The sequence below is a fragment of the Ranitomeya variabilis genome, chromosome 5, assembly GCF_051348905.1.
Source record: "Ranitomeya variabilis isolate aRanVar5 chromosome 5, aRanVar5.hap1, whole genome shotgun sequence".
NCBI lineage: Eukaryota > Metazoa > Chordata > Amphibia > Anura > Dendrobatidae > Ranitomeya > Ranitomeya variabilis.
The window spans coordinates 513978517-513996536 of NC_135236.1; the positions used below are offsets into that span (position 1 = coordinate 513978517).

General features: G+C 40.9%; 1 long non-coding RNA gene across 1 annotated transcript in view; it reads left to right on the forward strand.

Moving 5' to 3' along the window:
* Positions 1-18020, forward strand: part of LOC143773792 (uncharacterized) — a 143407-nt gene that overhangs the window by 6337 nt on the left and 119050 nt on the right. Inside the window, exon 2 of the long non-coding RNA XR_013215363.1 lies at positions 9429-9523. This is a non-coding gene — a long non-coding RNA (uncharacterized LOC143773792). The remainder of the gene's footprint in view (positions 1-9428; positions 9524-18020) is intronic.

Consider the following 18020-nt stretch of genomic DNA (forward strand, 5'->3'; position numbering starts at 1 on the left):
AGCGCGGACGCCGGGGGACGTGACAGACATCAGAGGGTGAGTATGTAGTGTTTTTTTTTACTTTTACAATGGTAACCAGGGTAAATATCGGGTTACTTAGCGTGGCCCTGCACTTAGTAACCCGATATTTACCCTGGTTACCATTGTAAAACATCGCTGGCATCGTTGCTTTTGCTGTCAAACATGACGATACACGCCGATCTGACGACCAAATAAAGTTCTGAACTTTCAGCAACGACCAGCGATATCACAGCAGGATCCAGATCGCTGCTGCCTGTCAAACACAACGATATCGCTATCCAGGACGCTGCAACGTCACGGATCGCTATCGTTATCGTTGTAAAATCGCTTAGTGTGAAGGTACCTTAAGAAGTAGAAGATAAAACCACAGGAATGCTTACAACATAAAGAGATGGGTGTGGTGACATTTAGGAAGTTCATGACTTGTCAGTCACATTCACAATTTATTTTTCCTTTTAATGTAATTGTTTTTATATCCTACTATAGTATGGGAAGGAAGGAGATGAGTATATGGCTATCCGCAAGAAGCAAAAAAAAATGAGAATCCTGTATGGAAAACAATTATTGTCAAGAAAAATAAGGAGTAAATTTCTTTTTTTCTAAATAATTAAAAGTGCTAAGTATGGACTTTGGAAGAGGCCTTTATTTTTAAATGTTATTTATTAATAGGAAGGATTATAACATTGTATAGGATTATAAGAATGTATATGTAAATTTGAACAGATACAAATGAAATTGTAATTAATAAATTGTATTCTGTGTTTAAAATTTATAGAGTAGGTACAGAATATGCTTATTTAATATATGTAGCATGTTCAAATATGAATTCTTCAGAAAGACTTCTGGACGTTTTGCTTATTGAGACAATCTTTAAAAGGATATATCACCTCTTGGGAATCCTCATGTTGTCAAATGAGACCAAACATAAATTTTTCTCAACTCAAATATATAAATTCTTAATTTTTTTTCATTTATCATGCAAGCTCTGGCACTTTAACCCATTATCTACCAATGTCCTTTTTTTGGGACGCCTAATCTTAAGAAAGGGAGACTGAAGTTATTGTAAAAGGATTTCCCACTAGTGTTGAGCGAGTATACTGGTTGGTCGGGTTTTCCTGAGCACGCTCGGGTGATCTCAGAGTATTTGTTAGTGCTCGGAGATTTAGTTTTTGTCGCCTCAGCTGCATGATTTACGGCTGCTGGACAGCCTGAATACATGTGGGAATTCCCTAAAAAACAGGCATTCCTCACATGTATTTAGGCTGTCTAGCAGCCGTAAATCAGGCAGCTGCGGTGATGAAAACTAAATCTCTGAGCACTAACAAATACTCAGAGACCACACCAGCATGCTCGGGAAAACCCAAGCAACGAGTATACTCGCTCATCACTATTGCACACTATTAGGACAGCCTCATCTCAATCTGAATGTTTGCCTTCATTAAAATAAAAATATGTGTACACATCTCCTGTGCCAGCGCCATTTCAGCAGTATCGGCACTCGCATTTCCAAGGCTCATGAAGTTGTTACATCATGAGAGGTGGTTTCCAATCAGTGCAAGCTTCACTATCCTTGCCTTTGGACAAATAGAAAACCAGCAGAAAGTCAGGGTTGCGGCTGCTCTTCTCTTGGACAAAATACATATTTAATTCTAACAAAAATAAACATTCTGTATATGGAAATGTAGCATAGTTGCCTGTTGTCAACATCTTGTGTTGCTAATTACTTAGCATATTAAAGTCGTTTCTAGGAGCTCCAAAATCATGTGGATAGCAACAGATTTTATATACAGTATCCTGGAGTCTAACAGCTAGTGCTGAAGGAATCTCAGGAGTTTAAAGTGCTGCTTTGTCATTAAGTCAAAGTGTCTATTTTTTTTTCTTAATTTCAACTGCTCTCCTCAATATTCTGCTTTTATCTTTTTTTAAATCTGCCACATGGTTCAAGAGATATTTGGCTTTTATTTGTTGCTAATTTATATGAACTTTACTAGAGATAAGAGACAAATTTGAGTGCGATTGAATTCATACTAGAATTTTACAAAAATCTGCAATTGCTAAAATACTGGTTTATAGTGATGAGTGAGCATATTCGTTACTGGGGCTTCCCCAAGCATGCTCGGGTGGTCTCTGAATATTTTGGCATGCTCGGAGACTTAGTTTTTGTTGCCGCAGCTGCATGATTTGCAGCTGCTAGACAGGCTGAATACATGTGGGAATTCCCTAACAAACAGGCCACCCCCACATGTATTCAGGCTGTCTAGCAGTCACAAATCATGCAGCTGCAGCACCTAAAACTAAATCTCTGAGCACGCCAAAATACTCAGAGACCACGCGAGCATGCTCAGGGAAACCCCAGTAACTTTCATCACTACTGGTTTATTGAAATTTCCTTCCATGCCGATTTATCAAATTGGAGACCATTGGCTGCCATTTTTCTGAACTATAATGTATCATCAATGAATCTTTCTGAAGGTCTTTTGCAGTCAAGCGGATGTTCTGATATGCCTTTCTAGCAATCCTATGAGCAGCTCTCACTGAAATTTTGCTTGTTCCAGACCTTATCTTGACCTCCACTGTTCCTGTTAACTGCCATTTCTTAATTAATTTCAAGCTGAGGAAAGGACAAATTGAAAAAAGCTTTGTTATCTTCTTATAGCCTTTTCATGCTTTGTGGTCCTCCACCATTTTCATTTTCAGAGGGCTAGGCAGCTGCTTAGAAGAACACATGGCTGCTGTTTTTGGCACAAGGTTAGAGGAGCTTGGGTTTTTATAAAGCTTGGAATTTTGTATCACCTGGCCTTTCCTAATTATGATAGTGAATATGCCATAACCCTAACAGACTAACAGGTCTGACAACTTGGTCAAAGTGTCAAAGCAATCGGAGCACACAAAATCTCCATCGGTCAGTTTTAAAATGTAAAAAATGGCAATATATATGCAATGAGGGAAATAAGTATTTGATTCCTTGCTGATTCTGTAAGTTTGCCCACTAACAAAGACATGAACAGTCTTTAAATTTAATTGTAGATTAATTTTAACATTGAGAGATAGAATATCAAAAATATAATCTAGAAAATCACATTATATAAATTTATTTGCATTTTATTTTGCATTTTTAATTTTGTTTTTGCAATCTGCATGTGCAGAATGTCCCTTGGATGCGCCCTCCCCATCTACAATCTGCAAGTACTTATATGAGGATTTACTTACCATCTACTCAGCACTTATATTAAATTTTTGAATCATGCCTTTCTTACAAGTGGTTTTATTATCTGCAGCTGATCACTTTCTGCCACTTCCAGCACAGGCACTTTATCCTTTTGCCCTTACTTTCCTCCATATACCTGTACATATTTATTACCCTTTATTGCATTAGCTATACAGCATCCAGACATTGACTATATTTAAAGTAGGGGAAATAAGTATTTGATCCCTAGCTGATTTTGTAAGTTTGCCCACTGACAAATACATGAACAGTCTATAATTTTAATGGTAGTTTAATTTTAACATTGAGAGATAGAATATCAAAAATAAAATCCAGAAAATCACATTGTATAAATTATATAAATTTATTTGCATTTTGGAGTGAAAAATAAGTATTTGGTCCCCTACCAACCATTAAGAGTTCTGGCTCCTACAGACCAGTTAGATGCTCTTAATCAACTCATTAACTGCATTAAAGACAGCTGTCTTACATAGTCACCTTTATAAAAGACTCCTGTCCACAGACTCAGTCAGTCAGACACTAGCCTCTAGAACATGGGCAAGACCCTCGTCAGTGCAAAGTGTGAGATATGGTTTCCCAGCGGTGCACTGCAGCTTAAAAGTCTCCTCACCTTGGCCCTTACCTTCCTCTATATACTGCACATGCACATACTTATTACCCTTTATTGCTTTATCTATACATTATCCAGGCATTGACTATATATCTGCATCACTATATATAAATATATATATATATATAGATAGATATACTGATACCATCAGGCCATATGATTGCAATTTTGCACATAGGCACTTACTTTATCATCTATCTAATACACCTTATCTTGTTGCTGCTAGTTATACATTGGGCAAATATTTTGCCCCTTGTGTTGTGTTCGTTTTTCTTCCTAGTTTTTCCCCCCACCCCTAACTCACTTGTTTATGTAATATAATACAACTTATTTCTTCATATCATTCCTTGGATTTGTGTATTCGGTGTCTTTCCTCTGTTTTTTTCTAAGATTCCTATAGGTATGAGAGAAGGATCTGACCGTCTGCAAAAAGGTGCAGTATTTAATTCAAAATTTTGGCTAATGGCCATGGCGTTTCTTTGCGAGCCTGGAAAAACAATGTTGAACATCAGTTACAATTAAACAATTCATAAACAAAACACAATTATTAGTTTTCAAGGACAAACTATGTCGCAAAATACTTCAAGGCATCTTGTGTCTGTGAGTACATCAGTTCTGAAGAATACCATATAGAATGTTCTTACAATATCTGCAGGCTTAGCCTTGGCTTCTTTTAGCTGAATCGAAACATGGTTTTATAAAGCTGTAAAATATAACGACAGATTATGGATTGTAATAGCTGTATTGATTATTTTCTTTATAAGTTGCCTCTTTTTGTCTTTACAGAAAATCAACACCTTTATCAATCACAAAGCAATTATAATTAAAATCAGCTTATGCAAGCTGGATGTCCACTGTTTGCAAATGCGCATGAAGATTCAAGATGCAATGAATAGCATTAAGATAAAGACACAAATAGAAAAATTGCTTGGAGCAATGAACAAAATATCTTGCTCACCCAAGCTCCTATGAAACAGATCCATGAGAACAGGTCCATTCACCCATCTTAAATGCTAACTCTTGGGAGTTCTTTTACCTTATTGAGTTACCCTCACAAGGTCAGAGCTATCAGTCCTGTGAAAACAGCATTCATTTCCCTCTAGCACACATACGGTACACACCCCAGCACTGCTGGCAAAAAAAGAAAAATCAACTGTTAACTAATGATGAGTGCAAATGCTCGTTACTCCAGTTTGCCTCGCGGGTGCTCAAGTGACCTGTTCGAGTCCTTGCGCCCCCATGTTTGGTGTTGGTAAAACATGTATGTCAGGCAATCCCCGCATGTTTTGTGGCTGTCTAACAGCCACGAAACATGCAGCCTTGGGGACTCGAACATCTCACTCGAACACCTGCGATACTCAGAGCATACCCTAGGCGAACTCGAGTGATGAACATTTTATCTCATATCTACTGCTATCCTATTTTTGTAAAACTGCTCTATATATGCGCTAATGTACCTCACACATTTGCAATTATATATAGAAATAACAGGTTCAGCTACCATATAAGGTTTTCAGTTTTTGAGCTAGAATCAGTGATTGATTTATATAATGAGGTAGAAAACCTTTAGTTGCTATTTGCAAGAATATATCAATTCTGCTGTTATATTATTATTATTATTATTTATTATTATTATAGCGCCATTTATTCCATGGCGCTTTACATGTGAGGAGGGGTATACATAATAAAAACAAGTACAATAATCTTGAACAATACAAGTCACAACTGGTACAGGAGGAGAGAGGACCCTGCCCGCGAGGGCTCACAATCTACAAGGGATGGGTGAGGATACAGTAGGTAAGAATAGAGCTGGTCGTGCAGTGGTTTGGTCGATTGGTGATTACTGCAGGTTGTAGGCTTGCCGGAAGAGGTAGGCCTTCAGGTTCTTTTTGAAGGTTTCGATGGTAGGTGAGAATCTGATATGTTGTGGTAGAGAGTTCCAGAGTAGGGGTGATGCGCGAGATAAATCTTGTATGCGATTGTGGGAAGAGGAGATAAGAGTGGAGTAGAGAAGGAGATCTTGTGAGGATCGGAGGTTGCGTGCAGGAAAGTACCGGGAGACGAGGTCGCAGATGTATGGAGGAGACAGGTTGTGGATGGCTTTGTATATCATGGTTAGGCTTATGTACTGGAGTCTCTGGGTAATGGGGAGCCAGTGAAGGGATTGACAGAGGGGAGAGGCCGGGGAATAGCGGGGGGACAGGTGGATTAGTCGGGCAGCTGAGTTTAGAATAGATTGGAGGGGTGCGAGAGTGTTAGAGGGGAGGCCACAGAGCAGGAGGTTGCAGTAGTGAAGGCGGGAGATGATGAGGGCATGGACTAGGGTTTTTGAAGATTCTTGGTTTAGGAATGTACGGATCCGTGAAATATTTTTGAGTTGAAGGTGGCAGGAAGTGGAAAGGGCTTGGATATGAGATTTGAAGGAGAGATCAGTGTCAAGGATTACCCCGAGACAGCGAGCTTGTGGGACAGGGGAGAGTGGGCAGCTGTTTACTGTAATTGATAGGTTCGTTGGGGGGTCGAGTGAGATAATGGAAAGACAATCAATTCTGTTTTGTCCATGTTACATTTTAGAAATCTAGAGGAGAAGAAGGATGAAATAGCGGATATACATTGAGGGATTCTGGTTAGTAGGGTGGTGATATCTGGTCCAGAGATGTAGATCTGTGTGTCATCAGCATAGAGATGATACTGAGATTCTATGAGCTGTCCCAAGCCATATGGTTATAACTAGTGATGGGAAAACTGATGGATGTTCAGGTCCGTCTGTTCTGGTACCAGAACATAAACAAAAATTGGCCTGCACTCTGTGATAATGCAGGGTGCTGGTGTAACAGACCATGGAGGTCCTAATACCAATAAACTAGGATTCACCGCACACCCTTTGTGGAATATCTTTCAGAGATGCAAAATGTATTAAAGATACAATATGGCAATGAATTAGATATCAATTTACACCGGAAAAAATAATTAATGCAACACAAATTTCTGACGTTTCGACTTCTCTGTGGTCTTAATCATAAGTTGCTTAATTCAGATGTAATATAAGAGCAGAGTTCAAGATTAGAAAAGAGAGATCCCTGTGGAATCCAGGGGTTAAATAGTCCAGATATTGAATCTGAAGGGTATAAGGCGCCTATTACGGCTGTGGACCTTTACATATAGTGTGGACAAGCAGCGCTCCCTCGCCTTGCTGTGCAGTGTGTGTCATGAGGAAGACATAGCAACAATAGTAACATAGTTATTAAGGTTGAAGGAAGACTTTAAGTCCATCAAGTTCAACCCATAGCCTAACCTAACATGCCCTAACATGTTGATCCAGAGGAAGGCAAAAAAAAAACCCATGTGGCAAAAAGTAAGCGCCACATTGGGGAAAAAAATTCCTTCCTGACTCCACATACGGCAATCAGACTAGTTCCCTGGATCAACGCCCTATCAAGGAATCTAGTGTATATACCCTGTAACATTATACTTTTCCAGAAAGGCATCCAGTCCCCTCTTAAACTTAAGTAATGAATCACTCATTACAACATCATACAGCAGAGAGTTCCATAGTCTCCCTGGTCTTACAGTAAATAGCGTTTCTGGGGGGGGCTGACGCGCTGGGTCATAAGGATACGGCTGTGCCCTGGATCGCCATTACTATTCGGTAATTATGGTCTGACTTATTTATTTATGGCGGTCTTCCCTTACCACGTATGGTGCTTTAGGCACTACTACGGTATTATGGAGGGCACATTGGAGTTCATACTATCTGATGTAACCCCCTCTGTTTGAGGCGGTACTATATGGGTAATTACTGATTCTTTCTCATTCATGAGGTTATGTGTTTCACCTCATGTCCGTTCCTATGTCCTGTGCGCGTCTCAACTTTTGCAATATTCTCTATTGTATGTAACATCTTACACATTTCTCCTTTACACTTTTGTATTTTGATATACTGTGGCTATTTTTTAATCAATAAATGGTAATTTTCTAGAGATACTTGGACCCTTCAGTCATTTTTTGTTGTGTAGATTCTGCTATTAGCGTTTCTGTGCACAGCGTATCATCTACATGTGCAAACGCATGCCAAAATGCATGCAAACGCATGTTTAAGCAGCGGTTTTTATCTGCATCAGCTTACGCATGACAGCAAAAAAAAGCTGCTTGTGCATGCGTTTGTATGCCTTTTTGCCTGCGTTTGCGTTGTTTATGCGCATGCGTGTGATATTTCCAGGAGGGCGTGTCTCAATGGGCGTGTCTCAAAACAGTTCCTGGACATGCGCAGTCCAAAGTACACAAGCACATCGAACACATGCATATGCATGTCCTTGCGTACCAATGCGTTCCCATAGACAGTAATGCATTGTTTTGATGCACTCCATCCGTAATTATCCGCATGCGGATGACTGCACATAATTGACGTCTCAAAAAATGCAACATGTTGCATTCGCTGTACCCGCCGCACACCCCGAAATGACGAATGCGTACTCATCCACATGCGAACTGATGCAAACGCATGTCCCTACGTACACCTATATGGATCAAAGGCTGCACACAGATACGCAAATGCGAAACCGGCCTAAGATAGATGGAAATGTCAGAATTTTAAGTGTGCATGTGGCACATAGATTTATATGTATATATAGATTATATATAGATTTATAGGGGTCAATTTCCACAAATAAGCTCTTTATTTGGACAGTACTGTTTATCTATTCATCTCTGTACTCTTCACAACTGCCTAACAGTGGTGGTTGGCACCCTAAATGCAATGAGAATGGAGCCCCTGCTATAATTTTACGGGAGAAGGTAAAGTGGTTATTATTACCAATAGCTATAGGGATGCAAATTTTTGCCACAAGGGTTTTACATTAGATGTTGTCACACAGATAAAAAGAGAAGGAAAAGACCATATATGTTTCAAAATTATAATACATGAAATATGGCATTAGATTACTCAGATAGCAATATACTGTAGAGATACTATGAAAAAGTGCATAAAATGTAGCAGGTGTGTCTGAAGTCACTTAAGATACATATTGATAAGATAGTTCAAAAAGAAGGGGCTCAGCATGGTCAATAGAGCCATAGTAAGCAAATTGTGACATCATCACATTAAGGCTGGGGTCACACTTGCATGTATAATGCGAGAAACTCGGGCATCAATACCCGGCACTGCCGCAGGCACTAAGGTCCGGACTGTGCGGCTGCATGTATTTCTATGCAGCCGCACACTCCAGTCCCAAGTGCCAGCGGCAGTGCTGGGTATTGATGTGAGAGACTCACACGAGTTTCTTGTATTACACACGCAAGTATGACCCCAGCCTAACAAGTCAAATCTTGCACTCTATGGTGAAGATTTTATAAACAGTATATGGCTTTGTGTCACTAATATAACATTTTCACAGACACTGACCGGTTAAAGTATTTCGTGCCTTATTAACTTCCAACAACATAAAAGTGCATTTCATGACACCCAAAATGTAGATTAGTAGGGTAATTCAAATAGAACGCTCAATATAATCAGCAGAGGAAAAAATGACCAATCTGTACACTCTTTCACTCAAAGCATTTCCCTTCCTATAGAGATTCATCAGGAGTGAGCATAAGCAAAAAAGACTTATCTGGCAGATGATACAAAGATGTTTGGCGTAAGGTCCATATGAAGCTGAACCTCCAAGGTCAGTCCCCTCTGGTAAAGTGTCTGAATTAACATTGCTCATACTGCTCTTTTGAACTCACATGTGTACCAAGATTGGGTGCATGTCTTAGGGAGGTGCTAGAAATTCATAGATGGCGCTTCTGTCTGAGAGTACCGGAAACCCAGCTCTCAACACCGTGTATCATAACACAGAACTGTGCGCATGACCCGAAGTGCATCATGCGTTCCAGTTGTGTTCAACCCGGAAGCGCCAATGCACATAACTTAGGGTGAAGGTCCGTTGTTGGCAGACAATTAAAATATTATTATGAGACCACAATGTGTGCATCAATTAGATCCAGAATCAAGACATGTTTTTCCTTATTGAACATTTCTGGCCAGAAAAGGCCTTTGGGCAGAGAAGGGGATGATCTTTTTTTTGCAGTGGGAAACATGCATTGTGTTTTCGCCTTTTGGCTTGAAAATCCTGTGCACCTGTTAAGCTTATTCTCACCTAGGCTATACAGATCCTGGTATCTTTTAACCCCTTCATGACTGGAGGTATTTTTATTTTTGCATTTTCGTTTTTTGTTCCCTTCCCAGAGTCATAACTTTTTTATTTTTCTGTCAACATAGCCATGTGAGGGCCTGTTTTTTTGCTGGAGAAGTTGTACTTTTGAATGATACCATTGGTTTTAACATATAGTATACTGGAAAATGGGAAAAAAATTCCAAGTGCGCTGAAATTGCAAAAAAAAGTGCAATTCCAAAGTTTTTTTTAAATTCTTTACCATGTTCAATAAATGCAAAAACTGGCTTGCCACCATGATTCTCCTGGTCATTACGAGTTCATAAACATCAAACATGTCTTTTTTATTTGAGTGGTGAAAAACTTCCAAACTTTGGTAAAAGAAAAAAAATGGTGCATGTTTCAGATACCCGTAGCATCTCCATTTTTTGTGATCTTGGGTTGGGTGAGGGCTTACTTTTTGCGCACCGAGCTGTCGTTTTTATTGATACCATTTTGGTGTAGATACGATCTTATTGCATTTTATTGCAATCTAGCAGTGACAAAAAAAAAGTAATTCTGACATTTTGAATTTTTTTCTCATTACACCGTTTAGCGTTCAGGTTAATTTTTTTTATATTGATAGATTGGGCGATTCTGAACTCGGCGATACCAAATATGTGTATATTTGATTTTTTGTATTGTTTTACTTTGAATGGGGCGAAAGGGGATGATTTAAACTTTATTTATTTTTTTTAAATACTTTTTTTTTTTAGTTTTTGCATGCTTCAATAGTCTCCATGGGCGACTAAAAGCTGCAGTACTTTGATCGGCTGCTTACATACAGGCGATGATCAGATTGCCTGTATGTAGCAGAAATGCTCATTTGCTCTGACAACCATTGAGGTCTGCTGGAGACCTCTGGTTGTCATGCCAACTCATCAGTGACCCGCGATCACGTGACGAGCTCACCGATGGGCGGGATTTCTGGCACACTTCCAAAAAGCGTGACTTAAATGCTGCTATCAGAGATTGACAGCGGCATTTAACGGGTTAACAGCCGTGGATGGATTGCTATTCCACCGATGGCTGTGGGATTCACAAACAGTTAAAAACAGCTGACATGTGCAAGAAAAGATGTGGGCTGAGCACCGGAGCCCCACATCGAATGGAGGGATTCTGACATGGACGTGCTATTGCGCCCAATGTCGGAAAGGGGTTGAACACATCCCAAGCACCATTAGGAAGCGAAGTAGAGTCCAGGTCCAGAAATGAGGCAAACACCTGCTTATGAAAATCAGTTATAATTTGAAGTTAGGGTACTGTCACACAGTGCAATTTTGATCGCTACGACGGCACGATCCGTGACGTCGCAATGTCGTATGATTATCGCTCCAGCGTCGTAGACTGCGGTCACACTTTGCAATCACGGCGCTGGAGCGATGCCGAAGTCCCCGGGTAACCAGGGTAAACATCGGGTTACTAAGCGCAGGGCCACGCTTAGTAACCCGATGTTTACCCTGGTTACCAGCGTAAACGTAAAAAAAACAAACAGTACATACTTACATTCCGGTGCCTGTCCCCCGGCGTTCTGCTTCTCTCCACTGTGTAAGCACCATAGCCGGAAAGCAGAGCGGTGATGTCACCGCGTCACCGCTGTGCTCGCTTTCCAGCCGGCAGGCGCTCACAGTGCAGAGAAGCTGAGACGCCGGAGGACAGACACCGGAATGTGAGTATGTACTGTTTGTTTTTTTTACGTTTACGCTGGTAACCAGGGTAAACATCGGGTTACTAAGCGCGGCCCTGCGCTTAGTTACCCGATGTTTACCCTGGTTACAAGCGAACACATCGCTGGATCGGTGTCACACACAATGATCCAGCGATGTCAGCGGGTGATCAAGCGACGAAAGAAAGTTCCAAACGATCTGCTACGACGTACGATTCTCAGCAGGGTCCCTGATCGCTGCTGCGTGTCAGACACTGCGATATCGTAACGATATCGCTAGAACGTCACGAATCGTACCGTCGTAGCGATCAAAATTGCACTGTGTGACAGTACCCTTTGGGAACAACATAATCAGTTAAATTTGCATGTGACAAAGACAATTTAGATTACAAAAAAAGCAGTAAAGCCGCACCCTATAATTATATAGTCTCTATGGACATCAGGGTGCACGTCCTCACCAGGGGGTCCATCCCAGATAGAACATCCAAATCCAAACTGAAGAAAAGGACAGCGCCACACCGGATAGTGAAAAGCAGCTCACATATTTATTCTGCCTCCTGCGGTAACGTTTCGGTCCGAAGACTTGACAAAGGTCTTCGGACCGAAACGTTGCCGCAGGAGGCAGAATAAATATGTGAGCTGCTTTTCACTATCCGGTGTGGCGCTGTCCTTTTCTTCAGTTTGGATAAAGACAGTTTAGAGTCATGAGGAAAATACAATCCAGTCTTAGAAGCTTCCCCAATTTGTCTGAAACAGGGACAAGTTCCTGGGTCCACATATATCACACTGCCGGGCTCAATGTTTGAGTCTACTTTTTTAACTGGTTTTGTTCACAGACTTTAGTAAATTTGCTTTTCAGAATTACATTTTAACACATAATTACATAATTCAAACTTGGATAATTGTATGAAATCAGTCTGCAACAGTGTTTTTAGAAAAATATTTTTGAGACAATTTTTTTCAGCATTGAATTTTTGACATTTTATAGACAGGGTTGATATTTTTGTAGCTGCAACTGAGGTGAATCGGGAAATTATGTCAATTCAATCATCACTTCTTTTGATACCTGTGTCATTCAAAATGATATAGCAACCAGGCAAGAGAATAAAGACCTGAGAGCCACCAGATGCCCGTAAGCATGTCTCCATAGGTGTAGCAAAATGAGTCTGAGAGAGAGCAAGATCTGTATTCTACTTCTTAGGGCTCCTACTCACTTGCAAGTAACTCGGATGAGTCTCACATGTTTAAAACCCAGCTCTGCACCCGTTACTCAGATCGGAGCGTGCGGCCGCATTGCAATACATGCAGCCACATACTCCACTCCTCTGTGCCAGGTGCAGTGCCAGGGTGTTGCCTGAGTCTCGCACAAGTGAGTAGGAGCCCTTATGCAGATAACCAGAGATCAAGGTAGTAGACATGCTGAGTTACAGTACATCCTGACAGAAAGTATTAGAAAAAGCATCTGTTTCAATGGTATGAGCACAAATCTGAAAAGCGATGTCTGTGGTTCTTCATCAAACGGGTCTCTAATGTATTCTGGTATTGCATCTGGTACCGTGCCAAGAGCACTGACAGTCAAGGGGAGTGATGAGGCAATGACTGTGTGAAATTCTGAAATTCCTCTGGGTGTTTCTGAAGATTTTTTTTTACTACATACCTTCTGCAGTGCAAACAATATGACATCATAATTTGCAGAATAAAACTTGTCCCAATAAATTACAAGGCACCATAGCACTGAGTAGGAATGCTGACTGTGTGTTTACAGGATATAATTTTACAGGCAGTTGTTAGGTTTCTGTATTGTGAGTAGGCTAGAAGTTTGTTCACTTTGTAATACTGTTTGCTATGCCCCGTGTTCACTTTACATGGCAAAAGTAACTTTTTAATGAAAAACTGAAAACTGGGTTCATCTGATTTTAGTCATGAGGCAGAAGTGGTACAGGGGGCTCTACAAATCATTGGGCTGTGGTCACAGTTAGGGATGAGCGAATTCAAACTGTAAAGTTAGTGTGCAGTACCGAACCCCGAGCACAATTCTCCTGCCTGAGAAAGTTTGTTGAAAGGCTGCAGCACAGCCAATCACCAAGCTTTTTGGCTGTGGGCACTTCTGGAGCCATCACAGCCATGATATTGCCAAATATTGGCATGGCTGTGATTGGCCAACACACCATATTACCCGGCTAGTATAAATGCCGGATCACGGGTGTGGCCGCAATTCTGCTCTGATAAGTGTAGGGACAGGACACAGCTGGAGTGAGGGATAGTATTATACTTTTGTGTATAAGCATTCTGAAAAAAAAAGCTTCTTTATTCATATTCTGCACACGTCTCAGTGGAAGTACTGTGCCAAAAAGTAGATATGTGTACTCTGCATGCATTTCAATAGAAGTACTGTACCTTTAAGCCTCTGTATACTTTGCACCTGTATCCGTCGGCGTTCTGTGCCTTTAAGCCTCTGTGTGTACTCCACACCTGTGTCTGTGGCAAAAAGCCTCTGTGTGCTCAGCAGCGATGTATGCATGAGTTATGAGCCTAAAAAATATTATACTCTGCAGCCATGATCGTACTTGTAGTGTGAATAAAAAAAATTAATATACTCTGCAGCCGTGTCTGTACGAGTAGTGTGCCTAAAAAATAATTATACACTGCAGCAGTGTGTGAATTAGTGGGTATAAAAAATAATTATACTCTATCCCTGTGTCTGTACGAGTTGTGGCCCTAAAAAGATATTTGGTCCACAGGACTTGTTTCCAAAATGCATAGAGGCTTGTATAGATGGTTCTCAGACTGCTTGCCTGATTTGTAAGCAGGTGAGGTGGAAGACAGAGGCACATGAGCGCAAGGTGCAAAATCTGCATTTTTCAGCAGGGGACCAAGTGGAAGACAAACAGAGGAACTGCAGGCACTCTCAGCCAACTGAGCTAAAACCATTTCTACTTTTTCTGGCCTCAAAATTCATCCAGCTGTACTTGGTCTAACGAAATTACTCAGAAGGTCCTGTCGCCTGTGTGCACCTGAGGAAAGTATTTAATCTGTGCGCGTAGCAGGCACAGATCGACCATATCCTCTCTCTCTCTCTCTCTGCAGCAGCTACACTACCACCAGTAGCAACATGGCCGCGTCCCCTATATGATGCTCTCCTACTTGTTTTCACCTAAAAAAAGTGCAGACTATTTCACAGCCTATATACAGAGAGAGAGTGGCTAGCAGATTATTACACTGCCTGTGTTCAGAGTACTCCCAAAAAAAATAAAAAATAAAAAACAGCACAGTAAAAGTGTTGGCTAACTCCTCGTCATACACCTCCACCTACACCACCACCTCCTCCTCAACCACCAAATCCACTTTAAACTCTTTCTCCTGGTTCAAGTTTATAATTTTAGTTTGTTTTATTCTATGCTATTTCAAGTAATTTCTCAATCCAAATTTGTTTGCAGGGCAACTGTTCTGCTCTTATCCTCATTTTGCTTCCTTTTGCAGCCCCCTAGACCTTACCATGACCATTTTACAGCCATTTTAAGGCACTGAAATTCGGAACGTCATTGACTTCCATTGGGTTTGGGTTCGGGGACAAGTTTGGATGCCAAACCGAACTTTGAGCTACAGTTAGGCAAAATGAACCAGAACATCCGCGTGTCCACTCATCCCAATGCACAGCCTCATTGTCACTAGTATTTACCCCGTTTATGTATGGTGCAACAAACATGGCTGTTGATCTGTCTGTCTTTTCTTAGATCTTGGGATCAGATAATATATTTAGCTACTGTTTCTTTTGGCCACTGAATAACCAGTTACTCTAAGAAACAGTGGGGAAAATGTCACTTATCTTATTACACAGGGTCTCAATACTTATCAATGCAATTTTAGGGTCTTGGTCATCTGCTGCATAACCCATTATTGTATCTGTCAATACGCCTGCTGCACTACAAAGTATCTTATGCATTACAGTCAGGTCTGTCCAGATTTAGTTATGGCAGGTGTATACAAATATTGGATGCTGAGCAAAATCATATGGATTTTGTTGAGAAGGAGGAGTTTCTTTCATCATGGCCCTGAGGTCACATTCCAGCCAGATGACTCCTTGATTCTGAATATGTGAGAAACCAACTCTTTCTATGGAAGCTATATTCTTTCTGGGCCCACAATGACTGGTGTTTAAAGGGACTGCCAATTTGCTAAAATCCACCTATCCTCCTTTCTTTTTTACCTGTTCCATCCAGTTGTTCTACAGAGAATTTGTCTTGCGTGTTTCTGAGGGTTGCACTTCAGATAACGCCTGTCTAAAATGAGCTCCACTCATGCTAAACTCTGCTTGTTTGCTATCTATTGTAGTATCAGTACAGTCTACAGACATCTCCCTTATTATGAGGTGTTCCAAACCCAGTCTTTGGACCGCAGTGTACGGTATCTCAGATATGTTACTTCCCTTGCCTTCTTTCAATTTTTATGTGAACAATCAAGGCAGGGAACCCCTCAGTTTTCTGTGGAGTGCCAATCTTCCATGGAGATCAAATTAGCCTAAGTTTATCCATGCCCAACTTATAAAACTTTCAGAGGGAAAATAGCTCTGTACTGAAATTTAAACAGTGTAAATAAAGAGGGGTCAATTAGTCCACATACTAATTGTTAGTACATTATGGGTCTATTGTGGTCACAGACATTCCAGTAACCTCTTGCTAAACACAGCATTGGGACATTTCCAGTGCTGACAGCCACAATGTGCAAAAATTGTCCCAACCTAATACTTTGCAACAAGTTAGTAGGACACAAACAAACGTACAATTTTACAAACATGTAAAGGAAAGGTAAAAAACTCACAAATGCGAAAGAGATCAGCATTATCTCTTATAGCCAAAGTCTCCAAAGCAAGACCTTCAGAGGAGGAGGTAAGGAGAGTATTTGAAAAAAACTCATAAGAGGCCATTTTTGTTCATGTTGCAGATGCTCCTGTTTGTTTTGCCAAAGGAACCAAGGCTGATGGATATGCCCGCATTCAGGGCCGGCTCCAGGTTTTCATGGGCCCTGGGCGAAAGAGTCCTGGTGGGCCCCTTTAACTCATACCACAATTTATAATGCACCCATATGGCAGAGAAATATAAGGATAGTACAATGCCAAAGATTTCACTTTTACTTCTTACATTACATGAGTGATATCTATTGTACATTCTACATTACCTCAGAAACCGGACAGTATAGTCCTCTATACAGAATAATGAGCCCCATATATTGCTCCAAACAGAATAATGAGCCCCATATATTGCCCCATACAGTATAATGCCCCATATAGTGCTCCATACAGTATAATTGGCACCAAATAGTCCTCTATACAGAATAATGAGCACCATATATTGCTCCAAACAGAATAATGAGCCCAATATTATTCTCCATACAGAATAATGAGCCTCATATAATGCTCCATAGAGTATAATGGGCACCACAGAGTGCTCCATACAGAATGAGCTGCATATATTGCTCCATACGGAATTGACCCCATATAAGGCTCCATACAGTATAGTGAGCCACATATAATTCTCCATACAGTATATGATGGGCCCCATCTATTGCTCCATATATAATGGGCCTCATATAATGCTCCATACAGTATGTGATTGGCCCCATACTGTATACTGAGTCCCATATGTTGCTCCATACAGAATGGGCCCCATATGATGCTCCATACAGAATGGGCCCCATATAATACTCCTTACAGAATGGGCCCATATAATACTCCTTACAGAATGGGTCCCATATAATGCTCCAAAAATAATTGACCCCGTAAGATGCTCCATGTATAATGGGCCCCATATAATGCTCCATGTGTATAATTGGCCGTATAAAATGCTCCATATATAATTAGTCCCATAAGATGCTTCATATATTATTGGCCCCGTATACTGCTCCATAAGTAATTGTCCCCATATACTGCTCCATATTGAACTGGCCCCATAAGATGCTCCATATTAAATTGGCCCCATATAATGCTCCCTATAGAATTGGCTTCATAAGATGCTCCCTATATTATTGGCCCCATAAGATACTCCATATAGAATTAGCCCCATATATTGCTCCAAACATAGAAAAAAAATGAAATACGCACCTCTCGTTGCTTGATGCTGCTCTGCTCTGGACTCCTCAGCGTCAGCGTCTTTCTGCTCTCTGTGCTGCGACTGCTCAGGCAGAGGGCACACACTGGTGATGTCATCGCGCCCTCTGACCTGAACGTCACAGTCAGAGGATGGAAGATGCTGCAGCGCTGGAACCGGGAGAAGTAAGTATCGCAAGTGTTGGGGCCCGGAGCAGGCG